General features: G+C 40.4%; 1 protein-coding gene and 1 long non-coding RNA gene across 14 annotated transcripts in view; both read right to left on the minus strand.

The window, feature by feature from the left end:
* The window catches only part of BTRC (beta-transducin repeat containing E3 ubiquitin protein ligase), a 116,983-nt gene that overhangs the window by 27,277 nt on the left and 64,866 nt on the right, over positions 1–24,840 (minus strand). The gene's annotated exons all lie outside the window — the stretch shown is intronic.
* On the minus strand, positions 14,355–16,059 carry LOC130605550 (uncharacterized). Its single transcript, XR_008973738.1, has 2 exons — positions 15,736–16,059; positions 14,355–14,585 (listed from the first exon to the last, which is right to left on the minus strand). It is a non-coding gene; the product is annotated as an uncharacterized LOC130605550 (long non-coding RNA).

Here is a 24,840-nt window from a genome sequence, read left to right on the forward strand (position 1 = left end):
TTAGACTACCACTGCAAATTTCTCAGTTTCTCTCTATACGAGAAGAAGGGACTTCCCTTTGATGTTCCAGTACCCACAGGTCATACTGGGCTTCTCCCCTCCTTGCTGGACTCACTGGGACTATAGACTCTGACACAGAGAAATGGCTTCTATTGCTTATCTGCAGCGACAGCATTTCACCTCCAGCTTGTATCACCAGTCGTGGTTAAGACTGATCTAGACAGAGCCACCTTAACAGCAATTTTGGATGGGTCTTAGTGAAGGGGAGGAAAAAAGAGGACATAATGTTTAATTATAAGAAATGATTGAAATAGGCACAGACATACCCCGGGTGCCTCTGCACTGCAGCAAGCTCTAAACTTGTTATCGTTAATGGTTTAAATTTCACTGTGCTAATCATTTCAGGACACAAGCCTTTCTTGATAATCTAATGAATTATTCCAACATCCTTCAGCAAAAAAAATCCTCCATGACAGCACTAATTACAAGACGTTTTCCCAGTGCTTATGTAAAATATGACAGAGCAGCAGCTTAGGGAATTGCAGAAAACTGCTTCTAATTTCCACTGAGAAACTGACAAACACCTCTCTTTCATCTCTCCCAGCTCTCAAGTAAGATTTAACTTTCTCATTTAGTTAATTACCGAGTGAGGATCATCATTTTCCCGGATCGGAGCGGCACAGAGCCTTTATCGTGTTAACTTGTGAACTTGATCGATGGCTGCTGCTAAAACTTAATAACTTCACCCCCTGGCAAATTGTAAGATAAATATAATAGGAGAAACTCTGACAGTAAAAACCTGCCAGAAATGAGCACTGTGTTTATGTTTCTTTGCAGGCAGCAAAAAAACAACCGACAGCTTATTACTGGGTGCGTGTTACTTATATTTAAAAGACTCCAGGCAGTTAACTTTCTGCGTACTGTTCAAACTTTACTCACAAGATAAAAGACACTGGGGAAAAAAAAACCAAGAAATGGGATGACAAAGAAAATAACCATGGAAGTGTATGTCCAGAGTGTGTGTGTGTGTGTGTGAGACGGGAACTTCACAATGAAAGCAAAGACACACTTGTCTCTATATCCTGCATATTCTTCAAGATTAACCACATTAAAAATACCCACAACAATGAATGCAGAAATGAAACTGGTTTCAGCAGTGGCATGAACTCAGGAATTTTGGAGCATGTTAGCAGCTGTGGGGGAAAAGCAGAAGGATTAAAAAGTACCAGCATGGTAGCAAGATGATTCGGTTCATTCGGTTTGATGTCTGTAACGCTCCTCTCAGCCAAAGAACCTCAGTACAGTTGGCTTTTCTAAAGCTACTTGTGTGGCCATGAAACTGCTTGCTACTCTCCATGAAGAAGTACCACTCAATACCACTCTAATGTAGCAATGGAACAAAGATGGTGAAACGCAGCTGAAAACATGTGCCAGACCTCCATGCTAAAGGGCAGAGCTAGTTATTTCAGAATTCTGCTAAAAGGGTGTTGTTTGCATGGCCTAAAGGCAGTAACAGCATAATGAAGAAGATCCAGGTTCAGTTTCTATGGCTGGCTTCTTCTTTTTTAGGCTTGTAATTACCAAATGTTGCAAAACTGATTCCCAGATTGCCGAGGCTAAGCAAAGAGGAAAGAAGTCCTTTGCAGCTCGTTACTGGCAGCTTCCTATTAAAGAACTCCTTTGCTTTTGAGTTTGGGAGGGTGGTGAAGGGGTGTCTCACCATAAAGAGCAGGGTCTCCTGAGTCATCATAGCAACTGAAAGACAAGAGTAGGGTAACCAGCCCCTCACTTTTCTCCTTTGCAGGATGAACCTGCTTTTCTAGTGTTTGACTTGACAGCAAGGCTACAATGCTAGGTCATTAAACAACTCACTCCATTTACTTTTATTTTAAAAGCTCAGTTTAGAATCTACCCATTTCTTTCTGCCTCCATCTCACATAACAGTCTCTGTGAGGTTAACCATGGGTTTAGCACATATATGGACTTACTTGCTCAGTACTGAATTAGTTTCCACGCTGCAAAGCTCACTGAAACATTCTGAAAAACGAACATAACCCAGAAGTAGATGATCATCAATCACATCTGAGAGTCAAACAGAAAGCACCATGAAAGAAACCACAGCATCTTTACTATTTATTTTCAAGAGAAAATCCAAAATACACTCGCACGCTGAAATTAACAGGCCCCTGGATACCCAAGGAACTAGCAGTTTTGCCTGTCTGGGGCTTTTAATTCCTTGTCCACATCTGGTTTCTAATCACACTGCAGAAAAATTTTTATAAGAAAGGATACATCTAAATGAAAGATCACTGGAATTATGCTGGACACCTTCTGAAATCCTGGGGGACCAATAGTTTTCAGAGGTACCATCTAAGAACGTATTGATATGGTGTCAGCCTGGGGGGGCACCTGGCTAAGGATATTACCTCAGACACAAAAGGGAAAAGGCTGTTTTGGTTGAGGGCCAGAGGAAGCTTCATACACCAGAGGAGTAACATGCTGTCTCCAGAGACCGGGGAGGCAAGACTGAGCAATGGGCACTTGCATACTGGCTATACAAAGCACAGCAATAATACCTTGCTGGAGAAGTTGCTCCCCTCCCACACTGCTACACAGTAAACAGCAACAGGGAGAGGAGATTAAAAAACTATTCTTTTAAGCTAATACTTAATGTTTCAGGCAGACTAATAAAGTTTAATTGTCTGGAATCTCGCAGCTCTTACTGTAAACTTTCCTTTGATGTAGGTCTCCCACCTAGATTTTTTAAGCGTTAGCAAAAACCTCCAAAATAAAATTTCTCTGATGCCAGCAGTGGATGTGAACTGGGAGTCCCTCTCCTCCTCCTCCCTTATCTCCAAGTTGTCTTTGCAAATAACAAGCACTGATGGGAAGTCTGCTTGCATCAGCACAGCACTGGCATATGTTACTTTCCCAAACTATGATCCCTGACCAAATGCCTATCTAGACATATGGGAGGGGAGGGCAGACACCATCACTCTTAAAGAGCTAGATTTCACAGGACACCTTTTACTAGTTGTAAAGCGATTGTACACAAATTTCAAAGCAGATCCTCCAGTAACAACAAATCACTTCCAGCAGAAGTCACCAAAGGACATGTTTTCTTCCTCAGCATGGCTACCAGAACCAGAGTCGAACTGCTGGGACCATTACATATTATTACTGTTAATGGAGGGAAGGAATATGCACATTATCACTTGGAGAACCAGTCTACTAAAGTCATCGGATAATGGCCAGTAGCAGCAAAGGGCTCATTTATGGTAGGGAAAGGCACAAGCTATGCTCTAAGCAGCAGTTTCATAGTTTTCTGGAACAGTTGCTTCTGTTTTTAAAACACCCAAGCATGATCTACTGCTTGAGTGAAGTTACTTTTCATGGGTGTTATTATTTTCGTTTTGCTCTAAGTACTCCCTTAACTCAGAGAGAAGAGCAGCCAAGAACAGGTAGATGGGCTCAAGTGATTCAGTGAACAGTGAAGACTACACCGCCAGGAACAACAAACAAACAGAGGGGGAGAATGACCCAAAAGACCTGTTATCAGCCCTCAGTAACACTATTGAGATTTTGAGAACACTGTGGTTCTGTCTATGCAAAGTTTTATCATCAAGAAACATGAACTCTCCAAGACAGTTTACCCAGTATTATTTCCCATGAGTTTCCTCCTTGAAGACTCATACTGCAACCAACAACAAAGAGGGCACAAGAGCACCAAACTACCCGGCAAAGGCGAAGTGAGCAATTCAGGACTGGAAGTCATGGATGTAATATGCTGGATATCATGTATCATTTCCCAGCTACAGGAGTATTACGTATTTCCAAGTGTATGAGAGAGATGCAACAAACCAAAAAGCAGCAGCGTTCTGAAGAACTGCAAGATTCACATATGTGGCTTGTTCCCACTGCAAACACACTCATCTGCCAGCAGAGTCGGCTACATGAGCACTCCCTAACCTACTTCAGTCAAAATAAGCTTGTTAGCAAAGACCTGCTATTTAAACTGTCTACGCTAAAACACCTCATCTTAACTGAAAGCAGGTTTGCAGTTTTGCTGACAGATCCTGGAGGGCAGCAACCTGCAGCAGCCAGACAAAGGATGAGTGGTATTCTTTTCCACAGTACAGCTAGATCTAGAAGAGGACATCTCATCAGTTCACACTGGCTGTTAGCAGCCACCACAGAGGCAGCTCTAAGAGGAAAAGTCCATGAAATACTCTAGCACAGTGCCAGGTCAAAGATGCTAAGTAGGCTGCAGCCAAAATCTTGACAGATTTTGCCTTGTAGCTTCCTATAACCCCTACGAGATCATTCCATAGCTCTCACTCATTAAGAAACATTGTCTTCTCACGATGAATTGTCCTGGAACCTTGAAGTTGAACATTATGTTGCTGACAAACTGGACTGACTCCCATGGATGACTACTAAGATTTCTAGGGAAGCTGGATGTGTCTGGCCTGGAGAAGACTGGGGCTATCCACCAGCCCTCCACTACCTAAAGGGAGGTTACAGAGAATAGTGAGACAGAGTCTTTTCAGAAGTGTGTAATGACAGGAAGATGGGAAACAGGCACAAGCTATAGCAAGCAAAATCCTAGACATTAAGAGGGAGATTTTCAAAATATAAGTGGGTGAGATACCAAGCAAGTTGAGCTGGTTGTGAAGGTAATCCTCCTCTGAATAGGCAAGTTGGATTGAAGAGCTCCAGAGGTCCATCCTAACTTAAAGTTTTCTATGTCTTTATATTTAAGATTGCGTTGGTCCATTCTTTCATTTGTACCTGGCAAGAAATTCAGGACCTGAGAAGCAGACTCCAAAATACAATCTAAGGACATTCTCTAACAAATTCTGTATCTTCAGAAATTTCATTAAGTTGGGTTAGGCCAAACGCTGTTGATAGGTGAAGTACATAACAAAAGAAAGGCAAGAAATAGCACCCTCTGCAACAAGTGACCAGCTCTGACCATAACAGAGCTTCAGGAAGGCATATTCAGTTTCACAGCTGAGCAGACTTTGTCCCTATCAGTTGATACTCAAATTGCACAATTCAGAAGCCCAAGTCACAGACCATCACACCAGCGATTCCTCCTTGGCTCAGTGCTTAGCTGCCAATAATATTTCCTTTGTTTTGAGGGAAAATCACCTCAAACTAAAGGAGGGAACATTCTAGTACCCCACTCCCTATAGCAGACTCAAAGTGGAACTGTTTTAGTATAACATCCAAGCAATATAAATGCCCCAGGAAATCGTGCCAGAACTGGACTGCCAGCTTCACTTGGTTCTTCAATATATTGTATTTTCCACTTAATGGTCTGTCACTCAAAGGTATGATTCTACTCTTCCATTTAATGAGATTAATAAACAATGAAAATAGTATCAATCTACCTGCATTTCTCTTTGTACAAATACAGGCTAACTTCTTTTCATTCCACTTCTCAGAGTTACTTTCCTGTCATTATCAAGAATGAAATTGGTATGAAGCATATCATGTGAGAAATTTTCCATCCTCATGCACTGATGCATCCTATTGTAAATTTATCTAAGAATCACTAACCCTTTATTTAACTTCTACTGTAAAAGCTGGCTAAACATCTAAGAACCAATTGCATGTTGAGTAAAGCAGCTTTTCCTTCCAACAGTTTTAGATATATATATTCTCTTTTAAATATCATTAGGTCTTCTCTTGTGAGAATTGTCCTCCTTTGTGAAAGGAAGAGAATATCAGACTTTACCATTGCATGCTATTTGTGAAACACCTCTGTGACACCTCTGACTCATTTCCTGTATTTTCAGTCAGCTCACAATAGCCTGTATTAAGTCTAGTATTAGTATACCCATCTTCTCATCTAGGAAGAGCAATTTGGGATCATGCCTGGAAAAAACTTACGCAACTTTCTGATACAAAATAAAATTAAACATCAAGAGAATTCAATGTTTCCTACCACAGACCAAACTATCATATGCACCATTCATAGCCTGCTCCTTTGATTGAGGGATTAGAGCTCCCTCTAGCACTCTCGAAACAGAAGAGCTATAGATGCTAAGCTGTGACTATCTGGCCTTATCCAAAGCAGTCTTGGGTAAGGCTGTCCATCATTTTGATTTGATTTAGTTTTTGCTGCAATATGAACAATTAAGAACACATCCACTTGTTTATCTGAAATTCAGGAGAAACAAGTGTCAGGAGAAATTCCCTCTAAAACTGACTAAAAATACTCAGATTGCTATCATTAAGTGACCTCTACTTTAAAATGTAATTTAGAACCAGCTGAAGGATTATCAGCTCAGTCACGTGCACGGTGTGAAATATAGCAAGAAATTAAAGGAAAAAAGTTTTGAAAAATTTCAATTTTTACAGCATAAAAAACCCCAGAAGTGTTGCTACCTCACCCTCCCTTGCAGCTGACAAACAGCCCAATGAGCCGCCAGGTCGCCTGCAGTTGTGGATTATGTGTTTCTATTTCAGCATTAAATATTGAGTAACGCTGCTTAAGTAAAACTCAAAAGGTGTAACTCTGCTGAGTTCTGCACAACACTGAAGACAAAGAAACGTCTCATGACAGAGGGAGTGTCAGCTCATTTCAATCATATGTTATTAATTCTTGATAAACTGAAAGTATAGGCAACTCACTCCATTTCACAAGTCTATCAGTTAAATAGATGTATCCTAACACTCTTCACACAGAGACAAAGCACAGCTTAATGAATGTCTTCCTAGGCCTCTGAAGGAAAGGTGCTTGGTGAGGGCAGTGACACTACAAGTGCGAACTTCCCCTCAAACACCCGCACAAAATGAATTTGTCACTTACAAGCTAAACAAAACAGACCTGTTAGAAAAGGCACAGCCTCGACTTCATCAATTAGAAAAAAATGCAGCTGTACTAATCCTTTCAGCAGCCTTCAAAAGCAAAATCAAAAGTCGAGTGTGCTAACACAAAGCTCACCTCGCGTATTCCCAAACTAAGGCATCACATCAGGTACCACTCTGAAAATCAATATAAATGTGGAAACAACTCCTACACCCCTGAAGGCAAGTGCCCCAGGGAGGGTGCGCTTCAGTTAAGTTCCTTCACTCATCACAGCAATTTCAATATGCAACCACCAGGGGACTTCTGAACATTGCTTGGGTTTAGAAGTTTGCAATTTTAATATTAGTACGTGTCAGAGAGGAGGAAATACAATAGGATGTGTTAGGCTATCCGCAGCTACGTTTTCACGTCTCTGACAAGTCCAGGAAGAAAGACTAGAAGTAACTAGACCCGAGTAGATGACAGAAGCACCTGACCAAACCGTCCCGGCATCGCCCGCTGGTGCCCCTCAGTCAACAGCTGTCCTTGCCATTCTGGGCCGAACTCTGTACACAGTCCTGTGGCTGCACCCAAATCCCGGCATACAGACCTTCCCTCCCACGGTACACATGGCATCCAAGGCTGTTCCTTTTATCCCTTAAGAGGGCTTGGAGAAAAGTGCTCGCAATGACCTCTCTCCCCACACCTCTCACATGTGGCAAGAGAGGATTACAGTCCAGTATCTGACCTGACCACTGGGAATGAAAGGACATGTGATGTGAAAGCGAGAACTCTGCAGCTGCAGATCTGTTAGCAAGGCTGGCAGACCTTCAGGCTGACCCTGCAGTCCACCTATTCATCCCTGCACCTCCACATAGTTGTGGCTTGGATCCAAGTCAGAGACAGGTAAGAGAGAGGTTGAGCTGACCAAACTGCAGTAAAACACTGCATCAGCAGCACTTTCCTACACACACATGACCAAGTACTGAAACTTTCGAGATCTCCGATCACTTCTGTATATTAAAAGCAATATATCTCCCATCTTCATTTAGGAAACAGTTTGCAGCCGTCGTTTTTGTGCCTTTGTTACTTCCAGGCTGCGTAACTTGGTGCTATCTTAGGAGATAAAGGGAGGAAGCAGCCAGTGCCAAATGTAGCCCTTTTCATGGAAACGTATTACATACTCAAAGTGTTGGCTTCATTCGTGGGTGCAGTGGGAGTCACTGAACTGTAAAGTAGACATTCTGTGTATGTAAAACTTGGAAGAAGCAGGTACCAAGCAGTGGTACTAACCAGGAATAATAAATCCAATATTGACCCTGCACTGAGCCAAAGGTTGGACCTTGTGAGGTCTCTTTTAACCTAAAGTGACTCTGTTTCTAAACTCATAGTTAAAGCTCATCGACACTTCCCAGGTGTTTGGAGAGAAAAGCAATTTAGATTTTGACTGAAGCCAAGTTATAGTTGTCTGATGCTGATGTATTTCATTTACCATAAGCAAAACCTGGTGGGTTTTTTTGTTTGTTTGCTTTGTGTTTGTTTTTTAAAGATAATGAATTATTTTTTTTTTTTAAGGCTTTCCAACTTTGGGCTTCACAAGCTTTTGCTATCACATCATTCATCCTTTGTAGCAACCAAACAGCAGGTTTTTCAAGAGTACTACAGATACACCTGCTATCTGACTTCACATGCAGTATTCAAGAGCCCTTTTTGGACATCAAATTTGACTTTCAATTCCATCCCTCCAACTATTTATATTTTTTCCTAGCCCTGTTTATTTTGTTACGATGTCTGTGTTCTCCAAGAACTGCACTTGATTCTCTCCACAAATGATTAAATTCCAAACTTATCGTCACTTATGACATGAACCAGTTTCAAAACTCTCATCTCAAACAACACATTAATTGACTGTGATGCCTGATCATCTACAACCTTCTCTCAAAATACTCCCGTTACCCACCTCAGAACTGCTCAGGATTACAAATTATGATGCGGAACAGGGCTGGCAGATCTAAATTAACACAGCAGGTGAACGACCTGATTCAACTCTGTAGGACACACAATTGTGTAAAATCCAGTGACTTGAAAGAAAACAACACAACTGTAATTGGCATTAATTAAGCAACATTTTTATTACCTACAATCAAAGACTTATAAGGAAGGTCTATTTGTCAGAAAGAGGGCTTTCTTTGTTGAGAAATTAGAAGTCTTACTTAATTAACAAAGTAATTTTTTGTAGTATAGCTGTTAAGTATTTTTCACTTTTATTTTCTTCTAAATGAAAGTCTAAGCACAAAAGCTATTGCTTAAACTGGCAGAAGTGTGGTCAAAAAAACCGACACTGGAATGTTTTACTCATCATGTATTTTAACTGAATTCTCAGTTTGTGGTCACTGTTACAAGGGTTTCATTTTGTGTTGTGAAGCAACAAGAGGATCTCAGATCTTATGGCTATGAGAAGACAGTTAAATCTGAACTTGCACACACAATTAGGACAGAACTATCAAATCTCACAAATTCAGGGCATCATGAAGGCAAGTTTGCCTGCTGGACACAGGACCCAAACAACCTGGCTACATATAGCGCCCTTCTCATTCCCTAAATTACTCTATAAGATGAGCAGGTAAGGACTACTTAGCCTGTCAAGATCCACTGCTGTGGTAAAATAAGTAATTGCAGCTACCTTGAAAACTATTTTCACATCTGTGAGAGCAACCACCCAGTTGTTCATTTTTAATTTTCCTCAACAATAAGTGCCAGCAATGTATACAGTGACTATTGCTGTCTGTCTCCAAGCTGCAGCCTCAACTAAGCTGCCAGTCACATACAACAAGCGACTGCCTACCTTGTTGCAGTTATCTTAGATGTGAGCTTCCCCAGGCAGACTAATTCAGATCTATTTTTGCAAATTACAGATTGTGTTAAATATACATGAAGGAGAGCATGGAACAGTTTTCTTTACTGCACAACATGAGTTATTTCCCATTCCAGGTTCCCTCCAAGAAAACTCTTAAATTTTAAAATCTGCCAATTAGTGGCAGTGACTACTGGTAAAACCTAATCCAGTCAAGCAGTAGTATTTGCTGAGTACTGCAAAGGGCAGGACAATGTTCCAAGAGAACAAAGGGACCAGGATCCCTGAAAAAAACAAGGAGCATGCAGTCATTTGCCCAAGATTCCTCTTCCTTTCACAAGAAACATAGGTTGAGTCATTGCCTTAATATGACAGTTAAACTATAAGCTTCACATCAGCCAGAAGAATCAGATTGTTACATGGACTGTTAATAGCTGCAGCACAGTTTAGGGCGATCATTTGAAATTTCTGTGTAGGAAAGAGCAATCAGAAAAGGAAACATAAATAAATTCCTCCTAGAAAACAAATTCCTTGACTACAAATGCTCAAACATGTTCAGTTTCTCTTCCCTCATTTCTTAAATTAAGCCACTTTGCAAGGACCATTCACTTTATCCTAATAAAATCAAGAGGATAAGACTGCTCTCTAAAAATATATAGGGATAAACACCAAAAAGGGATGAGGAACTATTTAAGCAAAAGGAAGAATCAAGCTGGAGAGCCAATGGCACAATCTCTCAGTGAATAAGCTAGCTTGGAAATTCAGAGAGGATTTCCAGCTGTTACAACAACTGGGTTCTGGACTCATTTTTCTGATGGAAACAGACTGGAAAAAAGACCTCAGACCAAACTTTAACCAGTTGTAAGATGAAACTCAGTAAGTTCACTAACGGGGCTAAGTAGTATCTGCAAGACAAGATGCTGAAACAAGTAACAGATGCAAACTTGTTGACTGGTATCTGAGCAAACTGACTTTCAATAAGTGGAGAACACTGCTGGGACTATGGGCTCCACTGTGTTTATTATACAAAGGTAGGGCTTCATTCCTCTATCACGAATGACAGGCATCTGCTTCACCCATAAAAAGAGCTGCCAATTTTCAGTCTGGCATGTGGCCAGTGAGCTCAATCACACCTGAGATTTATGAAATGTACAACCCACACTTTTCCACTAGGTGCTGAACTGCTGACTTGCATATGACACACAGGAATACTATTCTGGTATGTTTTTATCCATCTGTCTCAGCTCCAGGAGGCTCACAGGTAACGTCAGACTGCCCTGAGGCTATATTCACTGTGTCTGTAGTTGGTTCAACAGGATACCCCAATTGTCCCTGATGCATTTATAACAAATGTATTACATGGTAACAGAGAGTATCTCTTTTCATACTGCTACTGCTTCCAGGTAAGCTCTCATGGGATCTGGGGCAAACCTTTAAGCTGTTTATTTGTGTGATGTTTGGATGTTGGATGAAGATTAATCTGAATGCTACTAAAGCAAGTAACCTCAAAGTTCCTGATATAGAGGCACTTTTGCAGGAGGAGTTACCTTCAAGTCACGTACCACTGAGCGAGAAGATTAGGCTGTGACCTGCTGGGCAGTCAGCTGTTGTAACTATGAACTCTGCTGCCTCCAGGGTCAATGGTCTATTGTCTCCGTAATTAGAAGAGATACACAGCTGATTTCAACATTGTTGCTGTCCTGTGCTAGCTTCTACCTTTAACTGACCAGTTGGGTATAGGTTGCAACAGGTATCTGATATTCTCAGGACCACAAAGAGCAGAAACTCAAGACAGGTACCAGCTGGAGTCCAGTATTACTCCAAATCAATTCTTTTGACCAGCAGAATCAAAACTTGTCCTGCCAGTTGATAGTGATCTACTTTGACAGACAGTATGATGGAGGCAAATGTCTGACCTCTAGACAATTTCTGTTGAGTCACCTGAGATCCTACATAAGAGTTTTTTAGTTCAGTATCAGGACACTCTGATGGTAAATGAGTCTCCACCTGAGGACAGGATTTGAGGTCCGCTGATATAGTCTTTCATGTTAGAACAGATTCTACGAGTCAGCACTTGATCCAAAGAAGTTACTACGGTGACAAATGGTCAGAAATGAAGATAAAGACAATTACATATTTGGAAGTAAACAGAGTAATAAAGTTCTCCAATGAAAACTCTTTTGTTCTATTAAACATTATTGCAGGATATGAGATTGCTGACACAATAGCGCTGTTCCCATTTCTCAACTGATAACATATCTATGCAATGTATACATTCACATTTCCCTGACCCCACCTCCATGGGAACTACAAAATGTATTTTAGGGACTAGTACTTCAATATATGATTTCATTAGTAGAATTAAGGTTTTATACTGTAAAGACAAATAACATTCTGTAATAGTTCATAAATAACTGTTTAGCCATTAACACTTTAATAGGTAAACTTAAAAATGATGTATTTAAGTAAATGTTGTTCTTGTGTTTTATATTATTTGCAGAAACGTTTAATGTACTTACATTTTATAGACCAGATACTACGTTTCATTACTCAAGAAAAAAAGTTCTCATGTATCACATGTTGACTCATACTGTATATGAAAAGGGGTAGTTAAAATCAGGTGAAAACCTTGAATCTTCCAAAATTTAAAGTGTTTCACCTATAAAAAGATACTACTGCAATTCTTAAGGTAGGAAAGATTTCTGGGGAATAGTAATACAGATTATACAGCTGGAAAAAAACAACACAGAAAGTCTTTACATATATGAGACTTGCTTTACTTTTCAAATACACAAAAAATCTTCCAAGTTAAATTGAGTCTGAAAATTGTGACCCAGTTTAACCCAGTTTTGTTATTTGGGGTTTGGTTTGTGGTTGGCTTTTTAAAGGAAATGTTGCTGGGTTTCTGTCAACAGCTGGTAGACAGTTTGGTACCCCTCACAGAGCAGAGTAAAGGAATAGATAATGGGATAAGTAAAACACAGAGTTTATCTAGAGGTTGGAAAATTCTAACAGGCAATACAAACAGGCTTGGTTTTGGCTTCACCAACAGTATTCAGGAAGCCTTTTGGTGTACTGGGCAAAATATACATATTCTAGGAAGTGCACCAGTATAAGATCCATGGAGTCTAGAATTCTCCTTGGGGCCATTAAAGGGGAAAGAAACACTCTGGAACTTTCATTACCTAAAGATGGTCTGGTATGTGCTTGGTTGCCTGAGTGTCTGTTTCTAGAAACATGTTTATTGAGGTTCTGGAAACTCTTCGATAGCTACAGGCCAGGGTGAGGGAGAGGGAAAGGTTCTGGAGAATTTTTTTCCTGTATAGGCTCTAATTACTTAATGATTTTATTAGATCCAAAATAGGCTGACCTGTCCATATGACTTGCCTTGCAGCGGTATGCTCTACAGCAATTTGTACAGGAATTGTGGGTAGCTTACTCAAAGATGAAAGTCACATCTCTACAGAGGAGTCCTGGCTGGCTGAGTATCTTTTTAGATCACAGAAAGTGATATGGCTGTAACCTCCTCAGAGCACATACAACTTTGTTTGAGAACCTGGCTGTGCATCAAAGCCTTTGTGGTGGCCTCAGGTCAACTTTAGGCTTTACAGAAACAGGTATACTGCTTGATGGGGTTGCCTTTTAAGTCAGTCCCAATGTTCACAAAGTTACATTCATACCAGGTGTATTTTAGAGAGAGTTTGATGAAGAGGTGACAGTTACGGAACCTGTGATTAAAACTGGTGGGAGTCCACCAGTCACCAGGAAGTGAGTACATACCTCTGTGAAAGGCATGATAAACCTGCAGTTAAAGCAGAAGCATAGACTGTCAGTAGAGCTAGAGGATGACTTTTACTCCTGGCTTTCCACAGATTTCCTTATAAGCCTGGATTAAATGACCATTTTCTCCTGAGATACTATGCAGATAATTCGCAGGGTATTGCAGAGCTACATTAATGTTCCCTAAACTGGCTGAGCCTCAGACAGAAGATACTATGTAGTAACCCTCTACACACAGCTCTGATCCTGAAAGATGGTAAAGACAAAATTCAGAGATCAGGCAAAAATGTGAATAAATCTCCCTCTCCCCCCCTCTGAGAATGTCTCTTTCCCCAGGTTGCTGGGGAGCAAATGTCCCCCAGTCTCAAAGAAGCTGTCAAACTGAAAGGGGCCAGAACAAGGAGAGGCATGTGTGGAGTCAGGAAGAGAGAGCCAGGAAAACTGCATGGAGAAAATGCAAAATACAAACAACTGAATGTGAAAAACACATAAAACATTTTAAATTAACAGAAAATAAGATCAAAAAAAAAACCCAATGAAGAACTTCTAGAACTGATAAAATCATCCAGTTGCAAAACACAACCAGAAGCTGAACCAAAATGATTTTATTAGATTGAAAAAGAATTAAGATTAGCTGTACGTTCTTTTTAACATGTATGTAAATATTAACAATCCCTCAGCTGCCTATTAATTCACATGTGCCATATTTACACTATTTATGATATTATACCCCATGCTGGGACATCCCATTACAGAGTCACGGTAGTGGCTCCATACTTAAGGTGAATTCTGCCACACATCCCCCCCTTTCCTGCTATTCTCTTGCAAGTAAGATTACTTTTGGGCAAGAATTTACCATTTGGTTTCAGCCCACAAGGATATCTCTTTGGGAACTGACAAACTGATTTAAGCAGCTGTGGATTAATTTACTGGGTTTTGTGTTTTATTAAAAGAGAACAAAAGGCTTTGAGAGTTTTCAGTGTTTTATGCAACAACAAGAACGTTTGGCTTAGAAACTGTCCACTTTTTCTTAGACTTTCCCCTTGCCTCCAATAAGGATCATATTTGATGGCAAATTTGACTGCAACCATTGGCAAGTGTATCTTTCCCAAGATGCATGTCTAACACAGCCTTTTAAAAATGCAGATGGACCTGGGGAGAGAGAAGGTGCCAGAGCAACAGAGCCCAAATCAACATTAGGTGAATATAAACAAAAATAACACTTAGGTATGAAACATGCTTCAACTAGGTTTCCAGATCCCCAAATGTCTAATAAGGAAACGTTAAGCAGCATTATCCCATTCTACAGATGGAAGAACTGAGATGGAAAAGCAGAATATGACAAAGACAAAAGATGTCTCAAAATCTGGAGTCATAATTCCTAATTTAATATTCCTCCTGTGAGGCCTCTTTGCTTATTATAAATAAACTATTTTCCCCTTAGATTTCAGTTGCAAAAGTAACTTTTCAACTCCGCAAAAAAAAAAAGGGCCAACCCTCATCCAAGGAAACACTGGAAAGCTTAATCAAGGTTTGTGAAGCACTCAAACTACAGGAAAACCCCCCAGGAGGAAGTTTGTATTTCCATATTCTGACCAGGGTTTGAAAGGCATGCAATACATACAGCCCGGGGGAAACAGCAAACAATACAAATAAAGTAAAATATTGAGCAGCTGCTCCTTAAGTGAATACTGTTCATCCCAAACACCAAACTTCATTTCTGCCTCAGGCTGCAGGGAGTAAAGGGAATCAGACTGAGGCTGAAATAAAAATGTACTTCAAAGTGTTAAATAGTAGCAAAGTTATAAAAAACTGAACTTGTTTCTTATAAAGGAAAATACCAGAGAGTCTTTACAGGCAGAACTGTAAGCCTCACTCATTATTGTATTAGAAATACAACTGGGTTGGATAGTAAAAGAGGTCTGTGATGGACCAGGTTAACTTTTGCAGAGATGAAACATCTTTCAAGCTATAAAAACTACCTGGATATCTCCAAACTCATACAAAGCCCCATCATTCTTAAAGGAGGAGGAGGGAAGAGGTTACATCAGTGCTACAAAGTAAGAAAGTTCAAAATACTACAGTAAGCAAAGATGGTGAGATCTGCCTAGAACTAAAAACCAGAGAAAGCCAACCTCATCCACACAAGCTTTTCTTTCCAGCACATGTTTACTGTTACCTACCTAAAAGCAAGCAATGCAAAGTTGATTGCGAGCTTACAGCACAGCCACACAAGCAACCTGTACAGTTTACAGGCTGCAGCGTGTCGATTCCTCTTGCAAACTGAGCAGATTCTAGTTACTTTTCAGTATCAGAAAGTGGGATACCTACAAGCGAAGAGAGCCTGTGTCCTGCTTGGAAAAATGAAAGAAAAAGCAGCACAGACACCAGGCATGGAATGACAGAGCCTCACTCTTCAACCATTACTTCTCTGGGAATTATGGGGAAGGAGAAAAGAAATGCCTGGAAAACACAGCGCAGAGAACAAGGAAGACAGAAAAGGAACCATGTTTATCAGAAGTAGCTGGATTTCCCTGCACTGTAAACATAAATCCTATTTCATTACATTTCTTATTTCCTTTCCCAGAAATTGCCCCCTAATATCCCTCTTCTCCTCAGATTATTTTTTTTCCCTTTATAAAAATACTAGTTTTACTAAGACTGCTATTGAGATGTGACAGGCGTTCATGCCAGCGTCTAATTTTAGAATGTACTTGAGAAATTTGTGATTTTCTCAAACCACTGAGAAAAAAAAAATAATAATCAAGTCAAGCTTCTTAGCAATTACAGCAGCCAAATATTTCAAATTAGGCTTTTTTGTTGCAAGTGAATAAACTGAAAAATACGGGTGGAAAAAAAAAGAAAAAAAGCCCATTGACAAAAATATACCAGCAAAAAGGAGCATTAGGGAATCAATGCAGTATTTGCTCTCTCTTCTTTTTTTTGCTGCTGAAAGCCACATGGCACACACAGTATTTTTAACTGAGGAGTCTCATTTCAAATATATGCCGAGGAATCTTATTTCAAACATATACTAAATAAGGAGGGGAGTATTAAAACAGGCAGTCCCTTACTCTAATTTTATCCATCTCCCTCCTCTTCTTTCCTCGATGCAGCACAAGTTTAAATCTGATACAGAACCCTGTGAGTCTCTCTCTTTTTTTTTGTAAACAGTGATCAACATTTTCCTAAATGACCCCCGAAAGGACCTACGTTGAAACTACTCATTAGTAACAGCCACGTTTGCAATATTAACCTGGATGCGGCTGTTTATTAAGATCTTTTAAGGGGTTTCGAATGAAGACACACTGCCGGTGTACAGGGAGCACAGAAGGGGTAATTTAAAACCCATGTTTTTCCTCCCCCTCACCGAAAACATGCCCAGCATTGTGCAGCTGTGCTGCCAGCTTCATCACTCCCTCCATCTCCACTCTTGCTAATTAAAAGGTTGATCACAGAACAATGCTCTTCTCATTAATTTCAGCTTTCTGATTGGGCAGGATTCCCGCTCGCTCCGCCTGATCTTTTCCACACTGCTGAAGTTAATGTGACAGGAGCCCGAAGATGGATTACCCGCTGCCATATTGCCCATCACCTCCAATCAGCAGCTATCTGGGTAAACTGATTGTTCTAATTTGCTCTCATTATTTTTACAATATCAGGAGAAAATAACGCACACAGCTCACTGTCAAAGCTGTGAAAATCAGCCATTAGTTAAACCCAGACACCGAGTGGCTTTATTAGAAGCACTGCAGTTTATTGATGCAGCTTTGGTAGGCTAAGATAATACCTGCCCTCTTCAAACATGCTTTTTGAGGTGTATTTATGTTCAAAGAAAATATTTACTAGGACACTTTTGGAGACGCTCGCAGTCTCAGCTGTTATCTTTATATGCTTGCTGACAATGAAGATTACGAACAATGGAGGCTTGACTTCCACATTAAGGAGGGCACAATATATGCAGCATTAACCACATGGCAGCCTGCACATCTCAGCTATTATTTTACAGTTTAAACAAAAACTAGCTCAGTACTAATATGACAGGTAAGAATGTAAATACACCCCAAAACTGCAGAAAACATTGTACTACCATAAAGGCAAACATGGTACAGGTGAAATTATGTGAGCTGTGTGTACAAGGTCAACAATTTAGTTTTGGGTTTGGTTATTTTGCTAAGCAAAGGAGCCTGCATAGCCCAACCAGAAAACACAGGGACCGAAAGCTAGAGCTACAGATACAGGAAACTGCTCTGGGCGGCTGGGAACTATTTTTTCCCTACAAAAGGCATTGTGCTGCCACAACTTGGGAATGAGTCAGAGCAGAAATGTCACTCTATGCTGAAGCCTCACAGGATCCCATAGCTAAGAAAATAAAGTATTGTTAGTGATATGAAGTCAGGCATTTTTACACCACAGCAGTGGTAAGAACTACACTGAAAATCTTGGACCTCTGACAGTTTCTATGCTATATATAAAGGGACCTACATTATTTTGCCTGCTGCCTAGCTGCATCTTAGCAAAAGGAAATGCTAAATAGAGGGATTAACAGAAATATGATATCTTAAATCTTGCTAAATATAAACCTTAAACTGGTGTCTACGATGTTGTAACTTGGAATGTGCTCTAAGAGTGACAGGCAGAGCACAGCAGACTGATTTTACTTTTAAATAATACCTAAATTAGATTAGTTCTTTGTGTAGATCTGCATGAACCAGAGGGGACATTCATCATTGTGCCAAAAAAGTTAAATTCACTGGGGTACGCTCAAAGTGAATGGTTCTAGACCTACGTTTTATCTCTCAGACACATCATCAAGATGCTGGGCCAATATGCACGAAGCCTGCTAGGAGCTGCAAGAAAGACAACGGGAAAGTAACTGGATACCAAAAGAGGTTTAAATTTCCCCTTTGTAGGTTATGAATTGTTTGGGACAGGATCCGAGGCTTCTCTGTCTTGTAAGCACAGAGCATCCCTTTCAATACTTGAGCTTCTTTTTTAATATTTAAACAGCTTAAATATAAGGAAGGATATTCTCCCCGTTCCTCTCCAAACCAGATGTAATTCTAGTTCTCCCTCCCCCTCCTGCTGTCATTTAGAATGCTACAATTTCCATTACTGCTTTTTAAATATTTTTAAGTCCTCATCAGCCAGAGCCTTGTATTTGGGGGCTGATGGTTCCTCCCTCCTAGACAAGCCACCTCCCAGCTTTGTTTGGTATCTCTTTTGACCCTTCCTAATGGTTTTTCTCTTGGAGGGGCGTGCCATGCTTTTCTCCTTAAAATTCCTGCACTGAAAGACTGCACCACACCACACTCCACAAAACGTGCTGATGGCACAAATTACAAGCCCCCAGCCGAACACTCCAGCCCCCACCATTCGGGCAGATTTATGTGGGCTCTTGCCGACGTTATTACAAGTCAGAGTTTATTGGGAAATTGTTACATTATGCGGAGTGTCTAACAAATTGCTTATGCTGCTATAATTGGATTACAACAGCCGCTTGCTCCCACCGGTAAGATTAGGCAAGTAGGACTCCTGCCGATCTCTGAACGTTAGCAGTAATTTTATTTGCCTTGCCTCTCTCTTTCCTAACAACATGCCTCTTTCCCTGCCAGCTGTCTGCTGAAAAGGCACAGGCTTGTTCCTTGGCCCTAACAATGCAATTACAGCCCTGCAGATCGCACTGTTTGTGCATTAAGTACAGAGCCAAAACGAGGCGAATTGATCGTTTGACTTTTGGAGGAGCCATGTGATCTCTGCATGCGGGTGATCCGGCATGCATCGCTGGGCAATGGTGCAGCACACGCCTGGCGATGAACTCGCTCCACGCTGTTTCCCCTCCCCTGGCCGCTCCTAACAGCAAAGATGCTGGAGCATACCCCATGTTAACCCCCACTGGTCTACAAACATAGGCTCGTTTTTAGCAGCTTTCTTGCTAGGCTAAACTCAGAATTTACTGCACCTTCTGAAATGTGAGCACTTGGCTACACCAATGGCATCCCCACTGTGGGCTACACTATCAAATAATTATTCCCGTGTTTCACACCACAAGCTTTAGCGTAAGAACTGGACGCATTTTTCAAGCCACTTTTTCAATTCTTGCATTTGAAAAATACTGAAAACAGATCTAGTTAATGTCACGTTAATGGTATTTATATTCTCCACCATCTGAGGGTGCTGCCACTGCAGGAGACTGCTGAAGAAGCGATGCTTCTCTTCACATTCACCACCATTTACCACTAAAGCCACCAATGATTTGTATTCCAAACTGTTTCACGTTTCCAGCTCAAAAGAGCCCAAAGTACAAGTACAAGTCCAGTTTGTTTCAGAACTTACCCAGGTGAACACTCCCTATGAGCTTAATGTAACAGGACTTGAATGAAGATCTCAAGGCTGTAATTTTTTTATGCAGAGTATCAATCACCAAACCAGCAAACACTTGAGGCGGAACTACAGCATGTGACACTACACAGAACAGAGGTGCAGGGGAATTTTGATTAAGGATGCGAGGTTAAGTTCTAAATTTTATAAGATTTCTGCAACATCTTTACTGTCTATATGTGGAGAGGATTCTGGGATGATTCAGCATGGAAGGGACCTCAGGAGTTCTCCAACCCAACCTCCTGACCAATGTAGGCTGCATTATGAATCAGACCTGGTAGCTCAGGGTTTCATCTAAACTGGTCTGGAAAACCTCCAAGGACTGAGGCTGCAGAGCCTCCACAAGCAACCTGTTCCAGTTGACTGTAATCACCACAAGAAAGTTTTTCCTTAGAACCAGTCACACCTGAGGAGTTTCCAGGATCTGCACAGGAACCCTGCCAATATTTACTGAACTCAACTTCAGAGGTGAAACAATCTGCTTTCTCGTGATTTCAAACCCAGGGCTCCAAAAAGTAGAAACATCTCCATTGAGATGACTGAACTCTGCAAATGATTCTTCGTAGCAACATTCTGCATATCACCTGACTGACCATCCTTACTGCAGAGCTTTGAGACCTGATCTCCAGAATACACTCACAGACCGCCAGTTACAGAGCAATTTATGAGTTAACTATAAGTATTATAGTTATGAGTTAACTATAATAGTATGAGTTAACTATAAGTAATTATATTACTATTTCTTTAATTTTGCATTTAAAAAAAACCAAGGTTTTTACTTTTTTTTTTTTAATTCACGGCTTCACTGACATGCAAAATCATTTTGGGTGTTAAGAGAAGCATAAACGACAACCACTGCACAGCATTCGTGTAACTGAAAACTAAAGAAGCCTGTTTACATGTAGTTTAACACGCAAAAGAAACTCTGAACAGCTGAAATGCCTTATAAATAGCTCAGACCCAGAGGAAGTGCAAACGTCTGCATTGTGAATTGTAGATCTTAATTACAGACAATGGCTGGTACAGCAAGTAGCACGGAAAAAAAAAAGTGAAACAGTTGCACTGTTCATGGTTGGCAATAATTCTTCAGGAAAATATTTACTATCAATCAGTTATGAGAAAAGGGACTCTGCGCTCATAAAACAGCACGTTGCTTCTCATACCAGGACCATTTTGCTTCAGCATAATCTGAATTTAAACAGCTTGTTTCCTGCGGATATAATTTTGGAAATAAATAAAACAAGTCTATCAAAATCTGGAGAATGTGTATGGTGGGGTGGGGGGAGCAGGAATATCACATTTCTTTCTCAGTCATTTGCAAAGAGGTTATTAGACCAAGGGGAAGCAAAAGCATAAAGATTGTCTTGACCTAAAAAAATATATACATAAAATATGAGAAACTTGCAGTTAAGATAAAAGTAGACATATTACTAAGAAAGATCATTGTTAGGTTGAAGCCTTTAGACACACCTCCAATGCCATTTTCTACTTGTGCTGTCTAAATACTGAGAATTAGTCATAGTTTGAAAGCACCTTTTGAACATTAAGCAACCCCAACAATGTCCCTGAAATACCCATCATTCACACAACCCTCTTTTATGCAGAGTGATTACCTACAAGAGAAGGGTAAAATGACATGCTTAAACCTCTAGCAGCCAATGGCTGAGGCAGCACCTATATGGTTTGCAACAGTCTCAGACATGTTGCCCCAGAGAAAGGTATATATCCAAGCCACAGGAGGGGATGCTGCTACCGAGGGATCTGGAGCTGGAAGCATGGCCATTGACAGCCCTCTGCATCACTACACAGAAGCTTAATACTAAAAATTAAGCTATGGAATAACATATTTCCTAATCAGAACAGTGGAAGGAGTATCAGGAAACAAAATGTAGCTAGTCAAATAATATTTGTTCATAATTAAAATGCTCTAACTTCAATCTCAAGGACTGTAAAGGCTTCAAAAGCACTGGAAAACTGCATTATCTGAAGATATACTGACTCTGGTTTATCACAGCAGAACTCAGTTGGTTGCATTGTTCATGCAAAGTAAACACACGGACACTCTCACGGAAGAGGAGCCATCAATCTATGACATAAAGGGACTTGAGAGTACAGGAGGGACACTCGTCAGATCAATTTGTCCTACTGCCAACTGGAACATGCGGCCTGGAACCCTAAATGTTTGTTTATTAAAGAGTACTCATGGTTTGTCCTTTTAATTCACTGAAGGATTCTGAGCTCAATGTTATTATTGTACACACTACTTTTTAGTCTAAAAATTAGAAAGTAGCAATGCAGAAAGAACTGACAAAGGAAGGTCGATTTCAATTACCTGCTAGTTCCACCGCTCCTTGCTTGAGCTGAATCATCCTTGAATGTAAAATGCGTAGCTACAGCTAAATAATTCTATGCATCCTTGAAAGAAACTTTCTCATGGCATTCTTGAAGAACCAAGTCCTGTTCTGTGTTTCCAGAATTAAGCAGAACACAGCCCTGTCCTCCTGTATGCTGCACCAGCTTGCTGAGCAGGCAGGACATCACTACATGCTTAAGCAGGACTTCCCATCCAAAGGTCAAAAAAGCATCACCTAGTTAAATTTCACAACATTTCTGCATGGAGAGTATTACTCAGTTCCCTTTTTGAAGGGTAGCAAGAAAAGCCACCAAGGCCACAGAGAATAAAATCACAGTGCTAAAATCAAAGGGTAGAAAATGGTTCTAGATTCCTACTTCAATACTGTAACCACTGCAGCATGTACATTTAAAACTCTGATGAACAACACTCAAAGATTCCCTAGAAGGTACAACATGCCTTAAAGACTCTGCTTTAAAAACCCTTGGTTTGCCAAGACCTTAAGAAGCAGGACCAGTTATCACATGTGCAAGGGGTGGCCTGAAACAGAAATCTAATTTTTCAAGGATGGTGTGTGTGACTCTATTTATCTTTACCTAAATGAAACTGGAGGAAGAAAGAGGCAGAGAACCTCTCCCAGCTGCTGCCGAGTTCAGAACTTAGAAACGTGGGAATGCTGCATGCCATTTAGAAGGTGTTTCTGTGCTGTCTCTGGCAAGTATGCCATAGGGTGCCTATCTCTGGCACAGGTAGGAAAGAATTCAATGTGTAAAATGAAACTGAGAACATTTCTTTATATAGCAGATACAGATGAACTGGAACTGACTGCAGGAGTTAATAAACAGTAAAGACCTACCTAATGAATGCAGGAAATGGGTATTGACTTTAGAACTCTGTGAGATCAGCTGTACACCAGTCTCTCGCTGGGAAACAAAAGAGCACTTTGAATTGAAAGGGTATTTCCATGATCCTGGAAAATGCAAAATTTAACAGACTCCGAGCAAACAGCAAAACTCTAACATAATGCAGCCCACATTATCAAAGTGTGAAAAGGCAAGACCTCTGTTTGAAAACAGTAACACATATAATCCATCCAAGCAAAGACACAGCTAAGGAGACTGGAGACACACCACAGCATCCCTCACCACACAGCAAATAGAAAGTGTGAAGGTCACCACAGAAAGCAAGTAGTCCTGGGTGCAGAACAGAAGAGAAACTTGTTTGCACACAGGAGCATCACAAGAATCCTAGTGACATACCAGATGCCAGGGGATTTTTAACTGTGCCCCTCTCTAATTGAGGATGAAGCACACACCAATACCATTATCTGGCCTGAAGATACTGGCTTACAAAATATGGAACAAACAATAGGAACAGATGCTCATTTGGCCAGATTTCAATAAGCCTCATTAAAATCAAACACCCTGTCCTTGGAGCTCAGGTTCATGCTGCATTTCTACCTTATTTAAGCACCTAACACCAATTCCTGAGAAAGCTGTCCACTGGTGGTTGCACACCAGTAGTAGCACAAAAAGAAATCAATCTCTTGGAGACATTTTTTGGTTTCTGTAAGAGACAAACAGCAGCAGTTGGCAAAAAAGAGGCCAAAAGATTAACAGAAAAACTCCTGAGGATGGAAGAGAAATTGATGTTACAGATCACACAGGTGACATCTGTGCATTATAATATATAATTTTTAATTTAAGATCCCACTTCTTCAGTTGAAATGTGCATACTTGAAACTATTCCTACTGTTCCTTATTTGCTTCTATCCAAATATGCACAGGTGCCATTGATGGAGTTTCAGAGGACAAATACCAGAAAAGCAGGGCTAGGGACAATATAAAAAGATTTATCAGAACACGATATTCTAGTTTTGTTTTTAAATGTTTTAATAAAACTAGATAATGCACAAGTTTGCAAAGGCACTGTACACCTGCCGGCACAGGCAATCATATAGATATATCATACAGAAACGGTATCGTAGAGAATGGTATCTATAATCATATAGATGGTATCATACAAAAAAAACAGGCAAAGTTTTCTAACAAACACAGACTTCCTTGAGTGATCAAAAAGACAGTAACTTTCTGTACTTGAAAATGCATATCTGCTTATTGTAAACTTCTTTTCCCTCCATTTTAGAAAGAATGCCAGTTGTTAGGCTGGTAATTTACATCTGGGTGTCCTGTACAGAAACACTTGTTCATAAGAGAGCTTGATGGATGGACAGTGCTTCAGCCTGAAAAAAAGATATCTCAATATTGATGTGCGTGGCCTCAAGGGAAACTGCATTTCATTCTTTGAACAAACTTTAGAGACATGAAGCACACAATCAGTAAATGACATTAACACAGCCATAACAGAGTACAGTTTTCTTTTTTGCAAGTAGGTGCAGAATTAGAAATTCTGTTTTCAGGAAAACCATTGTCTCCTGCAGACTGACTGACATATCTGTCACACATGTGATAATGCTGACTGCGGCTCCCAGTCAGGGCTGATGCCGCACTGCAGGATCATGTAAGGTGTATCATCAGTTCCAAAGTAAACCTTTTTTGTCTTTTACTGCCAGTTAAAAATATAAAAAAAAATAAAATAAAATTAAAACCCTACAACACTTTTGGAAAAGTGCTGCAGATAAAGAAGCCCTCAGTTATCCTTTCCAGTGTTCAC

Source organism: Pezoporus wallicus, unplaced genomic scaffold (assembly GCF_028554395.1).
Source record: "Pezoporus wallicus isolate ANWC-B61680 ecotype Strahan unplaced genomic scaffold, APGP_CSIRO_Pwel_v1 contig_3365, whole genome shotgun sequence".
NCBI classification, from domain to species: Eukaryota; Metazoa; Chordata; class Aves; order Psittaciformes; family Psittacidae; genus Pezoporus; species Pezoporus wallicus.